Below are 6,000 nucleotides of genomic sequence, written 5' to 3' on the forward strand. Positions count from 1 at the left end.
TCAGTTGGAAGGAAAAGCTACTTTATTGAATGTTGTGATTTCTGCGACTTTTCCTAACATTTTCTTTGTGTTTCTTCATTTTCATTTTCTTTGTGAAAGAAATTTCCATAATGCAAATGGTGGTAACAGAAAAATCGTGTATGTTCGCATTCCTCAGAAACTCATTTTTCTGTACATTAGTCTACCTTGAATGGTTTTTTTTATTTTTTTTTTATCGCAACATTCTTTCATTTTCAGGTTTTTCTGCAACAGTACTGGTAAATTATTAAGATTGTTGTTTAGCCTTGTTCGAGCTCGTCATAAAAACATAAAACAGAATGTAACTTCTTTCTTCCATCTCCATTTTCCAAATAAATATATTCTAGAAATATTTAACTATATTTTAAATTAACTTTGTTTTGACAACAAAATATATGTATAGAACTACTATCTCTCTATTATATAGCAGAACCAGATGAAGGGCCTCTGTCTGTTCCTGAACTCTAGTAATTCTAATGTAAATTACTGGAAGACACCTGGGACATCTCACAAGAGATGATTACGTATTTTCCCTCTCCATATACTACCTATATATTGTAGTATGATTCTGAAAACAAACTCCTCCTCACTTTCTATATTTATGTACACATATATTTATATTCGTATTACACAGCAGTGTCAGAATTTAAAAACCAGATTTTAAAATGCTCTTACTATCCAGTTCAGCAAACTTTTCTCAACTTTACAAATTTAATTATTCCCTAGCAGTTAGTATACTAATTCCTAAACTAATAGTCAGATAATCTTATTTGAAAAGAAGCAGCTGTTGTCTTCTTCTTCTTTTTTTATTAACAGCAATTTTGTTTTAAACTTTGTTACTTCATTTTTAAATAAGTGTTACTTTTAATTAATTTAGTTAAGAAGAAAGACATAAATTAAGTTGTAATTAATTTAAAATTCATTGAAGGACATGCATATGCATGTATGTAAATAAATAATGGAAAGGTTTTATAGACAAGGCTACTGCTGTTGCCCACTTACTTTACGTTCTATCCCAGAAGTACTTAGGAAGATTGAAATCCAACAGGCTGCAGTTTTCTGTCAGACAGGAACAAAAAAAAAGAAAGTAACTGAAATAGAAGTTAGAAGCAGTTATTAAAGAACATCCTGCTTAAGTTACGCATCCTAATCCAGTCGTCTGCAGATCATATAGAGAGTCTTTTTAGGGAGAAATACTGATTTATATTGTCTTTTATTATTATTGAAAAACAAAAAAGTAAGGACCAGAACTTATATTAAAAAAACTGATATGAAAAGTAGAAAGCAGGAAAAAAAAAGAGTATATTATTACATATAAACATATACAGGGTGCACACCGAGGTCGAAACTTCTGGAGGTAATTCAGCAGCTTAATTTTAGTTTTTTTTATTACGTAGAGGATTATCAGAATGGTGGATTATACGAGAGGATTTGGGTGCACTTTTAGGCTGAGGTGGAAATTTAGTAATCAGTTGTGGATTAATTCAGTGAAATTTATGATTTAGGGTAAGATTGGAGACATAATTTTGTAAAGAGCGCTTACAATGCTGCGAAGGACTTTGAACTGATGGAAGGATTGTGAAGATTGACTATTGGAAGGGTTTGGCGGTACCCCACAATTCTGCTCCTTAACTCCATATAGGTCGAAGTAATTGTTCTGTAAGATACGAGTTTGGCGAGTATCGTCGGGGTTTATTTAAGTCCAAGGAGTCTCCTGAGTAGACCGCAACATATGTTAAATTCCTGTCTTATAAGTGTTGTGTGAAAGTTGTTAAGATGTGTAGAAGTTAGCAGGTCTATCTTCTTAAGTGAGAGGTACTCGAACGCTTCTTAGCAGTGTTAAGTTTATTTATCCATTTTTGATACCAAGTTTCAACGAGGATACATACAGTTTAAATGTTTAAGTATTTTTGTAAATAAGGTGCAATAAAATGTGTTTTCTATCTTTTAAAATGTCAAAATGTCATAAATCATCCTATAACAATCATAAACCATAAAATAATTTGTACGAGAAAATATTTATTACTTTAATTAATTTATTTAATTCCGTGAATATTTAAACTGGTTTCTGTTAGAATTGTGATCAAGAGAATATCTTTTCCTTGGTTCTACAAGGGGAATCTGTCATGAGTTTTATCTAGGATGGTTAGCTGCAATGGATTTGGTTTTAAAATGGCACTAGCAAATTCTTAATGTGCGAGTAAACGTTTTTTAAGAATGAGATGTAAATAGTAACAAAAAATGTTATTGTCTTTTTAGTCTGCAATAAAGTTATAGCCTGGATTATTTTCTTAGAAGATTTATGAAAGCCTATGGGATTAATGTGATAATGAATGGTTTCTTTCACTTACGAAAGAGGTTTACGGTTGTAGGAAATATATTTTCAATGATAGATATAAGGGAAAAATAAGAAAACTTGAAAGAAATAGAAAACAATAGTTTTTAAGGTTTAATTCACAGCTCGAATAAATTATTTAACTAAAAACAATTAGGACAGTTGTATAAATGATTTATTCTTTCTAGTAGTATATTTTGTGAAATGATTTCTCTTTGAGTATATTTGCGTAATTATTAATGAATTAAAATAAAGTCGTAAAGTTTATTTTAATAAAAACTTAACAAAATGCAATAAATCAAATTAAAATTAAAATAATTTGTATCAAAAGTTTTAAATGAAAATGTCATGTTACACAGGAAAAGAATATGCATTATAACTAATTAATATGTTACTAAACATAAATATGCAATAGAACAAGGATCAACAGTAAATCATAACTAAAAATTAGACAAATTTGAATACAAAATTCTTTTTACTGAAAGTAGATACATTTTATGCAAATAAAAGTAATTCAACTAAAATAAAACTTTATTTATTAAAAGAAATGTAAAGTAATTACCTTGTTAAAAAATGGTTGGATGATTGTATTTTTGTTCATTTCCTTTTTCTGCCAGAGCATTACTTGTCTTCTTCAAGAGTCCTAGAAGCAGAAAATAAAAACATAAATAAATATAGAAAATAAATCAGTGCAAATTTTGTTGACAAGGTGTTTGTAACGTGTTACTTTGAAGGAATATTAGGAGAGGGAGGTAAGAAGAGGGGAAACGGGGTTCTGTTTGTAAGAGGTGGACTTTGAGGTATTGTTACGTGGTTCTGGATGAAAGGGGAAAATTATTAGGTAGTACTAAAAAACTGCAGAATTTTAGGTCTAGATGGCTGCTCGAACTATAACGGCTGATGAACATAAGGGATGGAAGGAAGTTAACCAGAGGAGAGGGTAAGGAAAGAGTTTGAAGGCAAGAAAGAGGTTACTAAGAACTTTAGATTACAAGGGTAACCACAAGAACTCAAAGGAAGCAGGATTTCGAAAAGGAAAAGGAAGTAAGGGGAATGAATAAATTAATTAATTTGCAAGAAAGAAAAGTATTTAAAAAAAAGTTAAATAATTGGACGACTAGGATTACAAAGACAACGAAAGGAAGTCGAATTTAAAGAAGGAAATAATTAAGGAAAATGGGAGAATAAAATAATTGGAAGAATAATGTGAACAAAAAAGAAGAGAGCCAACCGAGGACGAAGGAAGAAAGAAGATGGCGAGTCATGAGGAAAGAAGAAGGAATACAGGGAAAAATAAAATCAATCGAGAGGACTTGGCACGGTAGATGAAAGAAGAGAACAAAAGAAAATGCTGGAAGTATACGTTACTTCCATATTATGGGGATAAAAATTATATTATGGAAAGGAAAGAATAAACAATAAAGAGAATTGTAAATAAGGAAGGCAATATAAGGTTCTAATGATGAGATAGGCAATAAAGAGTACGCGCTAATTTACAGGGAGTGTCAAGTCGAAGAAAAGAAGTTTCAGAGTATGCAGCAGTCTTAAGATGAAGAAGAGGATGCTAATCGGTGAGAGATTTCTTCTGAGGTAAGTGATTCTGTTTATTTATTTCTACGTTTGCTTTAGCTTTGTACACATTAAACACATTTTCAAACTACCCCCTCTCTTTCTCACACTCACACAGCTTCTCACTCACTATCTCTCTCACACACACACCTACTCTCTGTTACATACACATTAGCTTTTCTCTCGCACACACAGCTCCTCATTCTCTCTCTCACACACACACACACACCTAATCTCTGTCACATACACATTAGCTTTTCTCTCACACACACAGCTTCTCTCTCTGTTACACACGAACTCAAACTACTCACAAACACACACCTACTCCCGATGTCACATACACATTAGCTTTACTCTCAACACAGCTCTCTCTCTCACACACACACACACACACTTACTCTCTTTGTCACATACACATTAGCTTTTCTCTCGCACACAGCTTCTTTATCTCTCTCTCTTACACACACTCACAACTACTCCCTCTCTCAAACACCATACTCAGCTTCTCACTCTCTCTCTCTACTACTACTCACAAACACACACACTCACGCACAAAAACTACTTGAAACCTTACAAACCTGGTGTCTTACCTTCCACATTTTTCGCTACCTGCGTATTCCATCAATTCCTAGGTACAATAGGTTTCCCTTGCGGATCTTAAAGCATCTTGAAAACCTTCCTGTTTCCTTCTCCTTAGTTTCAACGAATTCATTATCTCGAGCAATTATTCTCCAAAATTCCTATTTTTTTTTTTACTGTTTCTTCTTTTCAGCTCTCCCTTCATTACTCACATTCGCATTATCTTTTTTCTGACATCCATAGGTCTACTTTTTATTCCTTGATGATTTAATAAATTTAAGTTCTGTAAAAGTATTACTATTTATTTTTATCCCTTTTCTTTCTAATTACATTGTTGTTTTAATCTTTTTTCCTATTTCTGATTCATCTCAAAAAAAGAAATCTAATTAAGTAGCAGTGTTTTCTTAATGAATTTTTTTCCCACGTTTCCTTTTTTTATAAATATTTATTTAACGATGTCCTTTATATTTTTAATTTTATTTTTCATTTCTCTTTTAACTATTATTTTTTCCCCGGCGCATCAACTTCTATTGTCATTAGCGCCAACCACACGTTTTTCTTTTCTCATAGAAGGGGCACACTAGCACTGGGATGGTGGTACCTATTGACCTAACGGGCTGCCACACACACGTACGAATTGTCTTACATAGCAAGACAGATTTTCCTTTTTTACTATATTTATTTCTAATTTATAATGTGAAAGTTTTGATCCTTATTTTCTCTGCTTCTGATTTTTATTATCCATTTTATTTTGATTTTTTAATTTATTTATTTACATCTATCTTAATTATTTATGTTAATTTTGATTCTAGGAAAAGAAATTAGAAATACTTCCAGAAATGATTTTCAAGCATCTTCAGCGTCACTAGTGTACATAAAACTTCAAAGGTAAGTGAACTTAGTTATTATAAACTTTGCACTTAACGTGCTAATTAGTCAACTAAAAAACGAAATCCACAAATACCGTTAAACGCTTAATACCCTTCGATTCTCGGTACACCAACGCACTAAGATATACTTCTTACAAAATTTTTACGAATTCAATCTGTCTCTCTTTTGGTCGCGACTCCTTAGCGAAGTTTGATTCAATGAAAGATGAACTTTGTGTCAGCTATCTCACGTTAATATTTCTACCTCATCTCGACATAAAATCCATTAACTGCCTTTATCAAAGCTTTTGATACTTCTCTTTCCCTTTCTTCCTCATTTGAACCTATTTCTGATTCCTCAGAAGTTGCTGTAAATTCAAGAGATAAGAAGATATCCCTAGTGTTCCATTCCTAGTAATCTTTTATTATGAAATCCTTTTCTGATCTACTTGCTTCCTGGACCCTTAAATAAATAAGCCTTCATCCACCTTCATATCCATTAGAATATTACTTATTTATTATAATTAGCCTCTTATCATTAGAAAACTAAAAGTAGCTCTTCCAAAGACTTCTATCGGTCCTAGAATCTCTCCAAACACTTTGGTTTCCAAAGTGGCCCTTTCCTGACCA

The 6,000-nt window shown here is 32.0% G+C and overlaps 1 long non-coding RNA gene across 1 annotated transcript in view; it reads right to left on the bottom strand.

The window, feature by feature from the left end:
* LOC141449169 (uncharacterized) overlaps positions 1-5,388 on the bottom strand; it is a 33,256-nt gene extending 27,868 nt beyond the window's left edge. The window contains exons 1-2 of the long non-coding RNA XR_012455371.1: positions 4,513-5,388; positions 2,916-2,996 (exon numbers count right to left, since the gene is read on the bottom strand). This is a non-coding gene — a long non-coding RNA (uncharacterized lncRNA). The remainder of the gene's footprint in view (positions 1-2,915; positions 2,997-4,512) is intronic.
* Positions 5,389-6,000: the final 612 nt, after the last annotated feature.

The sequence above is a fragment of the Rhodnius prolixus genome, unplaced genomic scaffold (genome assembly GCF_049639745.1).
Source record: "Rhodnius prolixus isolate KJV_2025 unplaced genomic scaffold, Rpr scaffold_2, whole genome shotgun sequence".
In the NCBI taxonomy this organism is placed as follows: Eukaryota; Metazoa; Arthropoda; class Insecta; order Hemiptera; family Reduviidae; genus Rhodnius; species Rhodnius prolixus.